The sequence below is a fragment of the Drosophila kikkawai genome, unplaced genomic scaffold (genome assembly GCF_030179895.1).
Source record: "Drosophila kikkawai strain 14028-0561.14 unplaced genomic scaffold, DkikHiC1v2 scaffold_190, whole genome shotgun sequence".
Taxonomy (NCBI): Eukaryota; Metazoa; Arthropoda; class Insecta; order Diptera; family Drosophilidae; genus Drosophila; species Drosophila kikkawai.
The window spans coordinates 238,614-256,949 of record NW_027222527.1 but is presented as its reverse complement, the minus strand read 5'-3'; the positions used below and the strand labels follow the sequence as shown (position 1 = coordinate 256,949).

General features: G+C 44.2%; 1 pseudogene; it reads left to right on the top strand.

Annotated features, from left to right (window-relative positions):
- The first annotated feature begins 8,738 nt into the window (after window positions 1-8,738).
- LOC138929421 (uncharacterized) lies at window positions 8,739-13,925 on the top strand (annotated as a pseudogene).
- The last annotated feature ends 4,411 nt before the right edge of the window (window positions 13,926-18,336 follow it).

Sequence of the window (18,336 nt, the reverse complement as noted above, 5' to 3'; positions counted from 1 at the left end):
GAGCTTCAGCGGTAATGTTTTCCGGCACTTGAAGAGCTGCGCCGGTACGCTGTTCGGGCTCTGGACGAGCTGCGGCGGTATCTACGTCGGGCTCTTGAGCTGCGGCGATATTTTCGGTGGGCTCTTGATTCTTATATATCATAAAAAAAAGAATGGCCATAACCCCTATCGTGACCACCGGCAAGCGACATATCTATAAAAAAAACACGAAGATGAGACGAGATGATGAAGATATACAGTAGAGTCCGGTTATAGCGACTTTCAAGGGACCGACGATTTTACGTCGTTATACCCGGAAGACGCACTAACCCGTAACGCGACAGGCCGGAGAGGGCGCCCCTAGGTCCTAGGTAAAGGAAAAAATTACAACCTTACAAAATATATATTTTACACTTCATATTTACAGACAGATACAATTAACATATATATACATAACAAAAAAAAAAGACAATTAATTTTCGAAGTGAATGCTGGAAATCTCCGACCATTCCATTTCCAGTTGGTGTTGGTCGAACTCCTCGTCGCACAGTAGAGTCCGGTTATAGCGACTTTCAAGGGACCGACGATTTTACGTCGTTATACCCGGAAGACGCACTAACCCGTAACGCGACAGGCCGGAGAGGGCGCCCCTAGGTCCTAGGTAAAGGAAAAAATGACAACCTTACAAAATATATATTTTACACTTCATATTTACAGACAGATACAATTAACATATATATACATAACAAAAAAAAAAAAAGACAATTAATTTTCGAAGTGAATGCTGCAAATCTCCGACCATTCCATTTCCAGTTGGTGTTGGTCGAACTCCTCGTCGCACAGGTCCGACCCTCCCTGCGCGAACACCAACAGCCGCCCTGGGTTGCTCATTCTACCAGCTAGGTCTATAAAATTTGTGGCAGAACTGTTTAGGTGCCGCCGCAGCTCGTCAAGAGCTTCAGCGGTAATGTTTTCCGGCACTTGAAGAGCTGCGCCGGTACGCTGTTCGGGCTCTGGACGAGCTGCGGCGGTATCTACGTCGGGCTCTTGAGCTGCGGCGATATTTTCGGTGGGCTCTTGATTCTTATATATCATAAAAAAAAGAATGGCCATAACCCCTATCGTGACCACCGGCAAGCGACATATCTATAAAAAAAACACGAAGATGAGACGAGATGATGAAGATATACAGTAGAGTCCGGTTATAGCGACTTTCAAGGGACCGACGATTTTACGTCGTTATACCCGGAAGACGCACTAACCCGTAACGCGACAGGCCGGAGAGGGCGCCCCTAGGTCCTAGGTAAAGGAAAAAATGACAACCTTACAAAATATATATTTTACACTTCATATTTACAGACAGATACAATTAACATATATATACATAACAAAAAAAAAAAGACAATTAATTTTCGAAGTGAATGCTGGAAATCTCCGACCATTCCATTTCCAGTTGGTGTTGGTCGAACTCCTCGTCGCACAGGTCCGACCCTCCCTTCGCGAACACCAACAGCCGCCCTGGGTTGCTCATTCTACCAGCTAGGTCTATAAAATTTGTGGCAGAACTGTTTAGGTGCCGCCGCAGCTCGTCAAGAGCTTCAGCGGTAATGTTTTCCGGCACTTGAAGAGCTGCGCCGGTACGCTGTTCGGGCTCTGGACGAGCTGCGGCGGTATCTACGTCGGGCTCTTGAGCTGCGGCGATATTTTCGGTAGGCTCTTGATTCTTATATATCATAAAAAAAAGAATGGCCATAACCCCTATCGTGACCACCGGCAAGCGACATATCTATAAAAAAAACACGAAGATGAGACGAGATGATGAAGATATACAGTAGAGTCCGGTTATAGCGACTTTCAAGGGACCGACGATTTTACGTCGTTATACCCGGAAGACGCACTAACCCGTAACGCGACAGGCCGGAGAGGGCGCCCCTAGGTCCTAGGTAAAGGAAAAAATTACAACCTTACAAAATATATATTTTACACTTCATATTTACAGACAGATACAATTAACATATATATACATAACAAAAAAAAAAGACAATTAATTTTCGAAGTGAATGCTGGAAATCTCCGACCATTCCATTTCCAGTTGGTGTTGGTCGAACTCCTCGTCGCACAGTAGAGTCCGGTTATAGCGACTTTCAAGGGACCGACGATTTTACGTCGTTATACCCGGAAGACGCACTAACCCGTAACGCGACAGGCCGGAGAGGGCGCCCCTAGGTCCTAGGTAAAGGAAAAAATGACAACCTTACAAAATATATATTTTACACTTCATATTTACAGACAGATACAATTAACATATATATACATAACAAAAAAAAAAAGACAATTAATTTTCGAAGTGAATGCTGGAAATCTCCGACCATTCCATTTCCAGTTGGTGTTGGTCGAACTCCTCGTCGCACAGGTCCGACCCTCCCTTCGCGAACACCAACAGCCGCCCTGGGTTGCTCATTCTACCAGCTAGGTCTATAAAATTTGTGGCAGAACTGTTTAGGTGCCGCCGCAGCTCGTCAAGAGCTTCAGCGGTAATGTTTTCCGGCACTTGAAGAGCTGCGCCGGTACGCTGTTCGGGCTCTGGACGAGCTGCGGCGGTATCTACGTCGGGCTCTTGAGCTGCGGCGATATTTTCGGTAGGCTCTTGATTCTTATATATCATAAAAAAAAGAATGGCCATAACCCCTATCGTGACCACCGGCAAGCGACATATCTATAAAAAAAACACGAAGATGAGACGAGATGATGAAGATATACAGTAGAGTCCGGTTATAGCGACTTTCAAGGGACCGACGATTTTACGTCGTTATACCCGGAAGACGCACTAACCCGTAACGCGACAGGCCGGAGAGGGCGCCCCTAGGTCCTAGGTAAAGGAAAAAATGACAACCTTACAAAATATATATTTTACACTTCATATTTACAGACAGATACAATTAACATATATATACATAACAAAAAAAAAAAGACAATTAATTTTCGAAGTGAATGCTGGAAATCTCCGACCATTCCATTTCCAGTTGGTGTTGGTCGAACTCCTCGTCGCACAGTAGAGTCCGGTTATAGCGACTTTCAAGGGACCGACGATTTTACGTCGTTATACCCGGAAGACGCACTAACCCGTAACGCGACAGGCCGGAGAGGGCGCCCCTAGGTCCTAGGTAAAGGAAAAAATGACAACCTTACAAAATATATATTTTACACTTCATATTTACAGACAGATACAATTAACATATATATACATAACAAAAAAAAAAAGACAATTAATTTTCGAAGTGAATGCTGGAAATCTCCGACCATTCCATTTCCAGTTGGTGTTGGTCGAACTCCTCGTCGCGCAGGTCCGACCCTCCCTTCGCGAACACCAACAGCCGCCCTGGGTTGCTCATTCTACCAGCTAGGTCTATAAAATTTGTGGCAGAACTGTTTAGGTGCCGCCGCAGCTCGTCAAGAGCTTCAGCGGTAATGTTTTCCGGCACTTGAAGAGCTGCGCCGGTACGCTGTTCGGGCTCTGGACGAGCTGCGGCGGTATCTACGTCGGGCTCTTGAGCTGCGGCGATATTTTCGGTAGGCTCTTGATTCTTATATAGCATAAAAAAAAGAATGGCCATAACCCCTATCGTGACCACCGGCAAGCGACATATCTATAAAAAAAACACGAAGATGAGACGAGATGATGAAGATATACAGTAGAGTCCGGTTATAGCGACTTTCAAGGGACCGACGATTTTACGTCGTTATACCCGGAAGACGCACTAACCCGTAACGCGACAGGCCGGAGAGGGCGCCCCTAGGTCCTAGGTAAAGGAAAAAATGACAACCTTACAAAATATATATTTTACACTTCATATATACAGACAGATACAATTAACATATATATACATAACAAAAAAAAAAAAGACAATTAATTTTCGAAGTGAATGCTGGAAATCTCCGACCATTCCATTTCCAGTTGGTGTTGGTCGAACTCCTCGTCGCACAGGTCCGACCCTCCCTGCGCGAACACCAACAGCCGCCCTGGGTTGCTCATTCTACCAGCTAGGTCTATAAAATTTGTGGCAGAACTGTTTAGGTGCCGCCGCAGCTCGTCAAGAGCTTCAGCGGTAATGTTTTCCGGCACTTGAAGAGCTGCGCCGGTACGCTGTTCGGGCTCTGGACGAGCTGCGGCGGTATCTACGTCGGGCTCTTGAGCTGCGGCGATATTTTCGGTAGGCTCTTGATTCTTATATAGCATAAAAAAAAGAATGGCCATAACCCCTATCGTGACCACCGGCAAGCGACATATCTATAAAAAAAACACGAAGATGAGACGAGATGATGAAGATATACAGTAGAGTCCGGTTATAGCGACTTTCAAGGGACCGACGATTTTACGTCGTTATACCCGGAAGACGCACTAACCCGTAACGCGACAGGCCGGAGAGGGCGCCCCTAGGTCCTAGGTAAAGGAAAAAATGACAACCTTACAAAATATATATTTTACACTTCATATATACAGACAGATACAATTAACATATATATACATAACAAAAAAAAAAAGACAATTAATTTTCGAAGTGAATGCTGGAAATCTCCGACCATTCCATTTCCAGTTGGTGTTGGTCGAACTCCTCGTCGCACAGGTCCGACCCTCCCTGCGCGAACACCAACAGCCGCCCTGGGTTGCTCATTCTACCAGCTAGGTCTATAAAATTTGTGGCAGAACTGTTTAGGTGCCGCCGCAGCTCGTCAAGAGCTTCAGCGGTAATGTTTTCCGGCACTTGAAGAGCTGCGCCGGTACGCTGTTCGGGCTCTGGACGAGCTGCGGCGGTATCTACGTCGGGCTCTTGAGCTGCGGCGATATTTTCGGTAGGCTCTTGATTCTTATATATCATAAAAAAAAGAATGGCCATAACCCCTATCGTGACCACCGGCAAGCGACATATCTATAAAAAAAACACGAAGATGAGACGAGATGATGAAGATATACAGTAGAGTCCGGTTATAGCGACTTTCAAGGGACCGACGATTTTACGTCGTTATACCCGGAAGACGCACTAACCCGTAACGCGACAGGCCGGAGAGGGCGCCCCTAGGTCCTAGGTAAAGGAAAAAATTACAACCTTACAAAATATATATTTTACACTTCATATTTACAGACAGATACAATTAACATATATATAATTAAATACTCGCGATATTCATAAGTTAAAAAAATATAAACTTTATTTAACTGAATATTGGTTTTACAAGTTATTTTATTTTGAAGAACACCAACCTAAATCTTTTAGGTCTTAAACTGAACTCAATTAATTGATCTGGATAGATTGACGTTCAAGCCTCGGTCTCGAGCTTTCAGATATGGATTTAAACTTTAAAGTTCTGGAGAGGATTTAGGAGAGAGCTTGGAGTTGATAATTAACCTTCTCTTAGATTCAAGTGCATTCGCTCTTGGATATAAGTGCTCTTTGATTTTCGATTGTTTATTGAAATCTAATATTTTTGTTTTCGACTTTGGCGAGTCCGAACTTTGAACGTGGGAACGTGTGATGACTTAAGTCATAATTGTTTAGTCTACAGAAGGGACTGTCTGGAGTTTGTTTAGAGTTTCAGATTGCATCCTTTGTGTAAAGCCTGGGTTTATTCCGCTAGCTTTGGCTTTGGAATTCTTATAAACATCCGGCGGTTGCTATCTGATGTGTATGGATATAAGCTAGGGTAGCAAAGGGTGTATTGGGCAAGTGTGTTTGTGTTACAGGGTATTACAATATTGTGTATTGTGTGGTGTGTAAAGTAGGCGTAGACAGAGTCTATGGGACTGTGGATATGTCACTCCCCCAATCGTTGAATTTTGCCTGTCCTCAGGAATTTAAATTTGGGTACATTAAAATATTTTCTGAAGCTAATGGTTCGGTACTGATTTGGTTTGGTGTTTCCTCAGGTTTGGTGTATTTTACAATTAACTTCTTAGGAATATTCTTAAATTTATAAATTAAATACAGGATAAGACTGGTTACTGTAATTACAAATGTGGTTATGCATATTATTTGGAATGTTGGGTAGTATTTTACATGGTTGTCAATTAGTTCTTTGGTCTCCAAATAAACTAATGGTTCTATTTTGGTGATATTGTTGTTTATATAAATTGTTTGTGTAAAATCAGCAAAACTGTTGGAAATTATAAATTCATCAATCTGTATAGTACAATTTTTAATTTTGATCAAGTTATTTCCTATTATTGTGACTTTACTGTTGGTGCAATCTTGGTTTACAATAGTTTGTGGAAGATTCCATGTAATTAAAATATTGGGTTCAACGTAGTTGAGTTGGAAATTCTTCTGTGTTTTAGTGTATTTGCACTCTGTGGTCTCTTGTTTAACAATTCCAATAATGCATTTGTCAAATATTATTTGCCCTGTATTCTTATTATAAACCTTATCATCATAGATATAAAACTTATCGAATAGAGGTTCCGTCAGGATATAATTATGTTCGTCTGGGTATGGAATTATTTCGAAAACTGGCACTTTCGCAATATCGTTGGGAATATGTGAGATAATCAAGATTTCGTTAGTATCTGTTTTAAGCCAGGTAGAAGTTTTAATTTTTAGTATCTTTTCGGAATTAACTTGTTTTAGGTAATCGTGTTTTAGTAGTTTTGGGTTAAAGATTCCTGTTCAGGTCAGGAGCTTTCGTTTCCCCCCCGCGCGACTCCGAAGCGCTCCTGCTTCCTCAAAGCTCCTCAGCGCGCTCTCACTCCTCAGCGCGCTCTCGCTCGCAGCTTGCGCTCTTGCGCAGCTTGCTCTCTCGCTCTTCTAGCGGAGGCTTTTCGACTCTGGGCGATCGGCGGGTCCAAACTCTCACTCCAATTTGTACATTAGATTAATTCCTAATTAGAACCTGAATAAAGCGGATCATACGATTTCATATTATATTGAAAATTACCACGCCCCCCCGGCCTACTATTTCATTTCGTTGGTGGTGATTTTCTCTTGCGCGTTTTCGCTATTTCTACGGTGGTTACGTTGACTGCGGCGCGGGAGTGATTTATTTATTAATTCTTGTGCTGATCTGGAAAGTGAAGGAAATTGAATTTCCCCCCCCCCTCGAGCCGAACATTTGGTCCTTCGAGCCGGATTTGTGGATTTTTGGATTTCCGGATTTTATTGGATTTTTGGATTTTTGGATTCCGGATTTTTTCCATCCACACCAGCAGTTCTCGGCGTTATATTTTCCAAGATAAGTACGAATTATTCCGTCGCCCCCTCACTGCCGGTCTTCAGCAGTAGTCCGAACAATTAATTTCGGTCACTCTGCTGCAAGATTAATTTCCGTGTCGACTCCAAGAGCGAGTTTTCCTGACAACGGCAGTTGAGGAATTTTCCATTTCGTTTTTCCATTTCCTACATTTTGCAATTTTCAATCCGTCTCCGTTTTGATCGTCGCCATATTCTTTTTCGTCCGCTTTCCTCTACATATTGGCATATATCCGTACATCAATGTACAAAACGGTTCCGACAGAAAATTAAAATTCATACATACATATGTCCGTACATCTGTCTACATAAAGACATTGAGTTTATTTTACACAATATAAAAAGACAAAATTATTAAGATTCCGATAATAAAAAAATTACAAATAATAAAGAATACAGTCCGCTGCTAATATATACACATATATTATTATATTATTCCATATTATATTTTCTCCAGGTCAAATATATATGATTCCATATTATATTTTTCTACATTCCACATACATTTACATACAACATTAAAAAAAATAAAGAGAACCAAGAAAATAAACCATAATAAATAAAGAATAAAATATTAAAACAAAATTTTATAAGCCAGTGTCCGTCTTTTTTTCTGAATTTTATTGGTGCGCTATATACATACATACATACATAACCAAGAGCTTTACATTCTTTACAACGAACATTGAATTGAGAAAAAAAGTGCCAGGTGTTCCGATCCCACCATTCCGATCGAATTACTTTTTCCATACAATTAATAATTTTTATTTGTTAATAATTAACGAATTAATTGCGCATTTAATAATTTTTTAAAGTTTTGCACGCGATAAATATCAAGGGTACTCCATATATTTTCTTTGCATTTATTGGGTTATTATTAAGTACGAAAAATAATAAACAACTCGGCAATTTCATTCCGCAATTATTTATACATATAAATAAATTTCCATTCTCGTCGCATTTGCTCCAACTAATATTGGCTCCATTACAATTGATTTTGATTCTCGTCGCATTTGCTCCAATTAATATTGGCTCCATTACGAATAAATTTCCATTCTCGTCGCATTCGCTCCAACTAACATTGGCTCCATTACGAATAAATTTCCATTCTCGTCGCATTTGCTCCAACTAACATTGGCTCCATTACGAATAAATTTCCATTCTCGTCGCATTTGCTCCAATTAATATTGGCTCCATTACGAATAAATTTCCATTCTCGTCGCATTTGCTCCAATTAATATTGGCTCCATTACGAATAAATTTCCATTCTCGTCGCATTTGCTCCAGCTAATATTGGCTCCACTACAAATAATTCTACGATTTGAATTTTATTGGTTAATTCCACCATCCACCATCTACCATCCGAGTTCTACGGCATAGTCCTGCCATCCATATTCGCTTTGTTTTTACCGTCTCACATTTCTATTTCGGCGTTTTTAGTTGACGGTATTGACCTCAACTAAGTCTAACATTTGAATTCTACGGCATATTCTTGCCAATCCAATCAAAAAAAAAAAAAAAATGTCGGAAGGACAAGAACCAATTCCGCAGGACGCGAGTCAGAAGAAGGAGGCAGCACAGTTAGCGCCTCCAATTGAGGGAAGTTCGAGGCGGGAACCGAGTCCGAAAAACACGGGCGCGGGACCGTCAAGTAATTTGAGATCCAAATCCAAGGGCACGTTAGAAGGTATTTTGCTTGAATTCATAGCAACCAGCGACCGTCTTGTCAAATATGAAAGCCAGATATTTACGGCATCCTCTTCCGAGCCTAGTCTGTTTACCTTAAAGGTCCGTCTGGATCAGACACAAGCCTTATGGGAAAAGGTCGAACGGGAGTATGAAACCGCTTCCAAAACGGCTCTTCGCGAAGGTAGCGGAAATCTTCCGTTACTGCAAAACAAATATGAGCACTGCTATGCGGTGTTCGAAAGATGTGCTTCGAAGCTAAGTGAAGACATCGCCCGTATGTCCGTCCCCACTTCACCGCCAAGAACAGCTCCGCCGACAGAGACATTCTCCAGGGGTTGCAGTCTTCCGCCATGCGATACCGAGATTTTTGACGGGGATTATCTGCGCTGGCCCACCTTTCGTGACCTGTTTACGGCCATCTATGTAAACAATTCCAGGTTGACTCCAGTGGAAAAGCTTTTCCACTTAAACGCCAAAACTAGCGGTGAAGCTCACGCCATTGTGGCCAAGTCTCCGCTGACCAATGATGGGTTCCAATCCGCGTGGTCAGCGCTGCAGGATCGCTTTGAAAATAAGCGATTGTTGGTAAACAGCCAACTAAAAATCCTGTTTAGTCTTCCGACCCTAGGCAGTGAATCAGGCACGGCCTTGAAAGATCTGCAGAGCACAATCCAAGGGTGCTTGATAGCCCTCGAACATTCACAAATTTCCACGGAAAATTGGGACTGCCTTCTAATTTTTCTAATCTCCTCCAAGTTGCCGAAGGTCACTCTCTCGTTATGGGAGCAGTCCTTGACCAATAAGTCCGCGATCCCAGCCTGGGAAGAAATGAATTCCTTTCTCGAGGAGAGATATCGGACGTTAGAAGCAATTGAGGATGTCCGACCCAATTCTTCCAGCACACAGAATTCAAGGGAGCCCAGAAGTACACAACCAAGGAGGGTAAATACCTTCGAGACACAAGTCGGGCCACACGCACGATTTTGTGATCTCTGCTCCAGGGAGCCTCATCCAGTTCGGCTTTGTCCGCGGTTTTTGCAGATGACTCAACCACAAAGAGCATCATACATTAGACAGAAGAGACTGTGCCTTAATTGCTTTGCAAGGGGACATAATCTTCGTGAATGCCCGAGCAGGCATAGTTGCTTCACATGCAGGGGACGGCATAATACGCTCTTGCACAAAGACACTCCGTCTAACGCTGTTAGCACAGCGCCGGCTCACCCTCCAGAGCAGCCAATCTCAAACACGTCAGTTCATTTCGCCTCCAACCAACAAGGAGTACTTCTAGGTACGGCCATAGTGCATGTGTGCCACCGAGGAGAGAAGTTTCCAGCACGTGCCCTGATAGATTCAGGCTCCGAAGGCACTTTCATTTCTGAGAGGCTTGCCAACCGGATTAAACTTCCATTTCAAGCCGTAACAACAAGAGTCACAGGGCTCAACCAAGCCAATTCCGGTGTCTCACAAAAAATGTGTCATTTCCAGATGGGCACTCCGGCCAAACCTATGCTCAAGATCGACACGACGGCGTTTGTGCTGCCGAACCTGGCCGGCAATCTTCCGACAAGCACAATTGACCGAAACATTCTTGATAGGCTGCCAAATATGCCATTGGCAGATCCGTCGTTTTTCCAGCCGTCTCAAATAGACCTTCTTCTAGGTGCGGATATTCTTCCGTCTGTCCTGTTATCGGGCTGGAGGCCAAACGTATGTGGGTCCTTATTAGCGCAAGAGACCATTTTCGGGTGGATTTTGACCGGCCCAGTGTCTTCAACCACTAGCAGGGTTTCATCTTTTACAACACAGATATCCATAGAGTCCGAAGCAACCATGGAAACACTTCTCACAAAATTTTGGGAGGTGGAGGACCTTCCATGCAGACTGGTAAAGGAAACGGACAAGTTGTGTGAAGACTTTTTCGTCCGAACAACTACCAGATCCTGCGACGGGAAATATATAGTATCCCTGCCCTTCAAAGATTCAGAGCACATTGACTTGGGGCATTCCAGGAGTTCCGCACTCGCACAGTTTCTGAGGAATGAGACGCGCTTGAAGAAGGAGCCCGCTCTCAAAGACACTTATGACTCAGTGATCCAAGAATACATCGATCTTGGACATATGAAGCCCGTGCCTCCGAATACCGACAAGATAAATTTCTATCTCCCCCATCATGCAGTATTTAAGCCCGAAAGTGCGACCACGAAAGTTCGCGTAGTTTTCAACGCATCCAGTCCTTCTTCCAATGGGAACAGCCTTAATGACATTCTGTATCCAGGGCCAGTACTGCAGTCCGATCTCACTCTTCAAATCCTGAAGTGGCGGACGTTTAAATTCGTGTTCAATGCCGACATCACCAAGATGTATCGGCAAATTCTCCTAAACCAAGAGCACACTCCGTTTCAGAGAATTCTCTTTCGAAATGGCCAAGGGGATATATCCGACTTCGAGCTTCAGACGGTCACGTTTGGAGTGAATTGTGCCCCTTTCCTGGCCCTACGAACACTGCAGCAATTGTCTGACGATGTCAACGCCCAATATCCACGGGCGTCGCATATAATCTCAAATTATATGTATGTCGACGATGTGCTAGCAGGAGCCCATACAGAGGCTGAAGCTATTTTAGCCATTCGGGAGCTGCAAGCAGCTCTGGACTCAGCTGGATTCCCTCTCCGCAAGTGGACATCGAATGAACGTGCACTCCTTAAAGCACTTCCTAAAGAGCATCTACTTTCGACTGATTTTCTTGATCTCGAAGAGGTCAGCACCACTAAGACATTGGGAGTACGGTGGAACGCTACGACGGATGAGTTCTATTTTGTCCCAACAGAGGTCACCATTCAGGCAAACTATTCGAAACGTGACGTCTTATCCCAAATCGCGAAATTGTTCGACCCAGCTGGGTGGCTCTCCCCATTTGTGGTTCAGGCCAAAATTCTGATGCAGGACATCTGGTTAGCCAGCGTCGAATGGGATGAGTTTCTTCCTGCAGAACTACTACATCGTTGGCATGATTTCCTTCGGAGCTACAGTTTCCTCCACCAAGTTCGCATCCCGCGTTGGGTACATTTTCAACCAGGTGTACAAGTCCAAATCCATGGTTTCTGCGATGCCTCCCAAAAGGCTTATGGCGCAGCGATTTACGTTCGCATCCAGCGTGATGGAGTCATTTCAGCAAATCTTCTAACGTCAAAGACCAAAGTCGCTCCGGTAAAAACCGTTTCGCTCCCGCGTCTAGAACTGTGTGGAGCCGTCCTTCTGGCAGACTTGTGGACTGCAATTCTGCCTCAGATTCCTTTCGGTCGTATAGAATCTTTTCTATGGACTGATTCCACTATCGTGCTGGCATGGTTGAACAAGCCACCATGTCAGTGGACGACCTTCGTCGCAAACAGAGTCACAAAAATCGCTCAAAATACTGATGCCAGCCAGTGGTCTCACGTGCGTTCCGAGCACAACCCAGCAGATCTAGCCAGTCGGGGAGTAGCGGCTGAAGAGTTAGCTACCAGTGAGCTATGGTGGCATGGGCCTTCATGGCTAACTCAGCCACAAGACTCCTGGCCTGCACCTTATGAATCTGTTTCCGACATCGACATCGAGAAGCGACCCATACGTTGCCATTTAGCATGCCCGGAGCAGGACATGCTTGAGCGGTTCTCCAAGCTCGACAAGGCACTACGAGTTTTCGCCTATGTTCAGCGCTTCATCCAGCGCTCGCAAAAACGACCTATTCCAGGCGAGCTGCAGCTATCCAATATAGAGATTTCCACAGCTGAGCGACTCCTAATTTTCATAACACAGCGCAGATACTTTGCGCTTGAATATGCCTGCCTGAGCCAAAAGCGGCCAATTCCAGCATCCAGTGCTATTAAGAACATGAATCCCTTCCTTGATCCTCACGGCCTCATCAGGGCGTGTGGTCGGGTAACGGCCTCCGAAGTCCTCCAATATGATGAACGACATCCGATCTTTCTTCCATACAACTGTCAGTTGGCGCGTCTCCTTGTATCCTTTACGCATCGCATCTCCTTGCACGGCGGTAATCAGCTAATGGTACGCCTGATCCGCTCAAAATTCTGGATACCAAGGGTCAAGAACTTAGTCAAGTCTGTAATTTTCTCCTGCAAAATATGTGTGATCCACAAAAAGAAGTTGCAGACCCAGCTCATGGGCGAATTACCAAAAGAAAGAACGTCCTTTTCGCGGCCTTTTACGTACACGGGCATGGATTATGCCGGACCGTTTGATATAAAGAACTACACCGGGAGAGCCTGCCTGATTACCAAGGGCTATGTGTTGGTGTTTGTATGTTTCTCCACGAAGGCCATCCATTTAGAGCCTACTTCTGACCTCACAACAGAGAAATTTCTCGCAGCTTTCGCCCGATTCGTCTCGCGAAGAGGGTGCCCTCGACAAGTTCAGTCGGACAATGGGAAGACCTTTGTTGGTGCAGCCGCAGTGCTGTCGCGTGAATTTCTGCAAGCTGTCAAGGAGTCCGTGACGACTGCTTATAGTCACCAGGAACTCCTGTGGCAATTCATACCACCAGGAGCCCCGCACATGGGAGGATTATGGGAAGCTGGAGTTAAAAGCTTCAAGACGCTGTTTTATAAATCCACAGCCACTCGAAAGTATACGTTCGAAGAACTTTCTACATTGCTGACCAAGATTGAGGCCTGTCTTAATTCGCGTCCACTCGCCCCGATGTCCGAAGACCCCACAGACTTGTTGGCACTCACGCCAGGTCATTTTCTCGTAGGTGGACCCCTTCTCGCCACCGTCGAACCCGAAATTAAGGGTGCGTCAACTTCCATTATCAACCGGTGGCAGCACCTTAAGGCCCTTCATCAGCAATTCCGCCTGAGATGGAAGGAAGAGTACCTCAAGGAGCTCCACAAGCGAACAAAGTGGCAAGTCCCCACAAGAAATCTCGAGGTGGGCGAGATGGTTATAATCAAGGACGATAATCTGCCGTCCAATGAGTGGCGGCTCGGCAGGATTGACTCCGTGTTTCCCGGACCCGATGGTCATGTCCGAGTAGTGAATATTCGTACTGCGCGGGGGATCGTTAAGCGCCCTGTCGCAAAAGTCGTATTGCTTCCGGGGGCAACCCCCGAAGAATCCCAATAACTAGCCCTATCCTCACTCCGTAGTTTGCGTCTTTCGCTAGTTCTAAGTCATATTTTCGACTCCATACTAATTCATTTTGTATCCTACTCCAGATTACAACCAATGTTCCCACGTCTACGTAGCGCCGTCGAAATGGAGAGCAGACGTACACGAGGTATGAATTCCTACCGTTGCCGAGTTTGCCACGGAGTCCACCCTCTACGGAAGTGCCGCAGATTCTTGCGGCTGAGCATCGAAAAGAGGCTCCGCGCGGTCCTCGCGAATCGCTATTGCGCCAACTGCTTGGCTCACGAGCATTCGGATGGAGCGTGCCGCCGTGGCGATCGGTGTAAGATCTGCAGCGGGGAGCACCACACACTGCTGCATATGCAGGAGCAACCTCGGTATTTATGCCGTTCGCGTCAGTTGACGCCGCCCTCTCGTCGCGCTCGAGCTTTTCACCACCACGTTTCGGCCTCTCTTCACCACGCGGCGGCCTCTCCTCAGCGCTCTGCGGCCTCACCTCAACGCTCTTCGTCGGCCTCTCTTCACCACGCGGCGGCCTCTCCTCGGCGCTCTGCGGCCTCGCCTCAACGCTCTTCGTCGGCCTCTCAACTCTCTTCGGCCTCTCCTCGGCATTCGTCGGCATTCGCCACGCAGGGAGTTCCGACAGGGCCTTCACTGGCCACTTTGCTTCAGCGACACAGCGTGAACCTCCTCCCGACCGCTCTGGTGCGAATTGACACCGGGACGCGAGTGTTCGACACAGCGGCGCTCATCGACCCATGCACTCCTATGAGCTGCATTGACGCGTCGCTGGCGACCTCTTTGCGACTTGCGACGACAGCGGTGGGTGCTGAACAGATCTGCTCAGCCACCGTCGGCTCGAAAACGAACGCCCAGGTCCGGCTCGACCTCGTTTTCAAAGTGGAGCCTCACGTGCGCGTACGCACTCCGATCCGACAGTTGGATGAGACTGTGCGGACCTATTTCAAGGACATTACCTTGGCAGATGAACGATTTTACCTTCCGGCTACGATTTCCGTCATCCTGGGTGCGGATGTGTACCCCAAAGTTATGCAGCCTGGGTTCCTGAAAGTGCAAGATGGATTGCCGGTGGCCCAAAGCACCGTATTTGGATGGGTCCTGTCCGGGGCCTGTCACACGCCGTAAGGAGGAGCAGTTTTTTTTTTTTTGCAACCCATAGTGATTGCAAGGGGGGCGGAATGTTCAGGTCAGGAGCTTTCGTTTCCCCCCCGCGCGACTCCGAAGCGCTCCTGCTTCCTCAAAGCTCCTCAGCGCGCTCTCACTCCTCAGCGCGCTCTCGCTCGCAGCTTGCGCTCTTGCGCAGCTTGCTCTCTCGCTCTTCTAGCGGAGGCTTTTCGACTCTGGGCGATCGGCGGGTCCAAACTCTCACTCCAATTTGTACATTAGATTAATTCCTAATTAGAACCTGAATAAAGCGGATCATACGATTTCATATTATATTGAAAGTTACCACGCCCCCCCGGCCTACTATTTCATTTCGTTGGTGGTGATTTTCTCTTGCGCGTTTTCGCTATTTCTACGGTGGTTACGTTGACTGCGGCGCGGGAGTGATTTATTTATTAATTCTTGTGCTGATCTGGAAAGTGAAGGAAATTGAATTTCCCCCCCCCCTCGAGCCGAACAATTCCTAATCTGGTTAGTTGCATGCCAAGTTCTATGTCTTCGATATATTCCGTGAACTGTTGTATATTAAACATCAAAATAGCTAAATGCTGATCCCTTTCTTTATCTTCTTTGAGCTTATTAATAATGTCTATCCCACTATTGATAACATCAATAATCATATTCAAGTCATAATTTTGGACTGAACTTTCTGACAAATTATTAATTCTTTCCTCTAGCTCTTCTCTGTCATTTTGGTCTAAAGTACCGAATAGATATTTATACGCCGTACCTACTACATTAAGGAGACCTCTTCTGTTACGCTTGATAATTTTTATACCGGTTATTTCCCTCTTTAATTTTTCAACTAAATATTGTATTTGTAAAATACTCGGGAACTCTTTTGCTTCATTTAACAGGTTGTCGAATATTAGCATGGTCTTCGTCAAATTTATACTCAAGTAGTGATATTCGTAATTTATTGGGATGTCCGTGGTTCCTGTTTGGAATACCAGATATCCATTCCTTGCACTTATTGGGTTTATTTCGATGTTACTCCCTTGGACCATATGAATCATGGGAATCATACATATCAGCAAGATTGGAAGTATTAGCCGTTTACATTTCTTCGTCGGGTCTGGAAGTATCGTATTTGCTTTTGTTAAAATTCTTTTGTCTTTTGAATTTAGATTTATAATGAACGATTTTCCTGCCGCGATTAGTTTCTTCGAAATGTTTATCATCCACTTGTTTTATCTGTCCTGTCTTTTTGAACGGATTAGTGACTTTACTTTTTACAAGTGGGGCTTGCCTATACTTTGTATTAACCTCAAACTCTTTTCTTTTCTCGTTGAGCTTGTTAATCCGGTCAATTTTATTTTGTTGGGTATTAAAGTCAGGGGTTCCTGCATAGAGAAAGATATCTGCTGGGGTTCTCTTGGTAGTATTATGTTTTGTTTTGTGATTATAAACATATAAGATGGACTCGAATTTCGTGCACTTGTCCTCTATATTCGTTTCACTACCAATGATCCTAAGTTTTTCATTAACAGTTTTGTGGAATCTTTCTATGTCAGACACTCCGTTTTTGCTTGTGGTTACAGAAATATTTACACCTTCAGATTTTAGCCAGTTCTGTAGTGCAATGCACATGAATGCTGAATCTTTGTCTGCTTTGATTTCTTGGGGTTTTCCCATATCATTGAATACCTTCATAATGGCCCTTTTCGCTTCAAGCCAATCTCTACTTTTTACTTCGACGAGCGTTGCAAATTTCGAGTAGATATCTATGCAAGACAAGAAAATCTGATTTCCCGTGAGATAAAAATCGATCACGTATTTCTCTCGAGCGTTGAATATCTCTGGTGTTATTTCAAACAGCAAGTTAGTATTTCTGTGTTCAGTCTTTGCGACATTACAGATTTCGCACTCATTGATTATGTTTTGAATGAGCTTCTGACTGTCCGGATAATAGTATTCTTCTTTAAACCAATTGATGGTTTTTTCTATTCCTGGATGTAGAAACTCTTTATGCTTCTTGAGGATCAAGTCCTTGAATTCAGCATAAGTTGAAACATCAACCAACTTTCTGGTACATCTCAACAATTTGGTTAAACTGTTGGGGCTTATGATTTCAGTATATGCCCTTTGGAATACCAAAAAGTCCTCGTCATTAGGGAAATAAATAGCACTTTTCTTTGTGCATACATATTCCTTGATGAGGGATTTAGCGAGTTCGTTAGTCATTTCTTTATATGTTATTTTGATTTTTATTTTCTGAAAGAAATGATTAACTTCTGCGTTGTCATTATCGCCCTTTTCTATCTCGATCTGTCGAGAATAGAAATTCAATGGTCTCTCAGAGATGGATATGTAATTTAAATTATCTTCGCCTGCACTATGGATAGTGGCATCATTGCTATTTGCAATTTCACCGAGCATTACTTCTTCAATTTTTGTTCTAGAAAGGGCATCTGCTACATAGTTTTCTTTTCCAGGGAGATATTTTATCTTGTAGTCAAATTCATTTAATTTGATTTTCCATCTTTGGGGTTTCATGTTTGGTTCTTTAATATTATTGAGCCATACCAGGGGTTTATGATCACTTTGTATTTCAAAAGGCCTGCCAAACAGGTATGACCTGAAATACTTTGTTGCCCAAACTATTGCTAACAATTCTTTTTCGATGGTAGCGTAGTTTATTTCATGCTCATTCAGCGTTCTGCTGGCATAGCATATGGGTTTGTGATTTTGGGATAATACCGCCCCTATCGCTAAGTTACTTGCGTCTGTTGTAAGGGAAAAGGGTTTTGAAAAATCAGGGTAGATCAAGATCGGCTCTGAGGTTATCAATACTTTTAACCTTTCAAATGACCCAATGTAATCTTTGCACTTGGTATCGATTACAGCACCTTTCTTCAACTTCATCGTCATTGGTTTGACGACCTTTGCGAAGTTGGGAATGAATTTCCTATAGAAGCCACAAAGTCCCAAGAATGATTTAATCTGTTTTGGGGTCTTTGGCAATGGAAAATTTACAATAGCATTGGTTTTGTTTGGATTAGGTTTGATACCGTCTGTCGTGACAACATGTCCCAGAAACTCAGTTTCTTTTTTCATGAATTCGCACTTGTCTAGCTGCAGCTTCAAATTAGCATCCCTTAATTTTCCG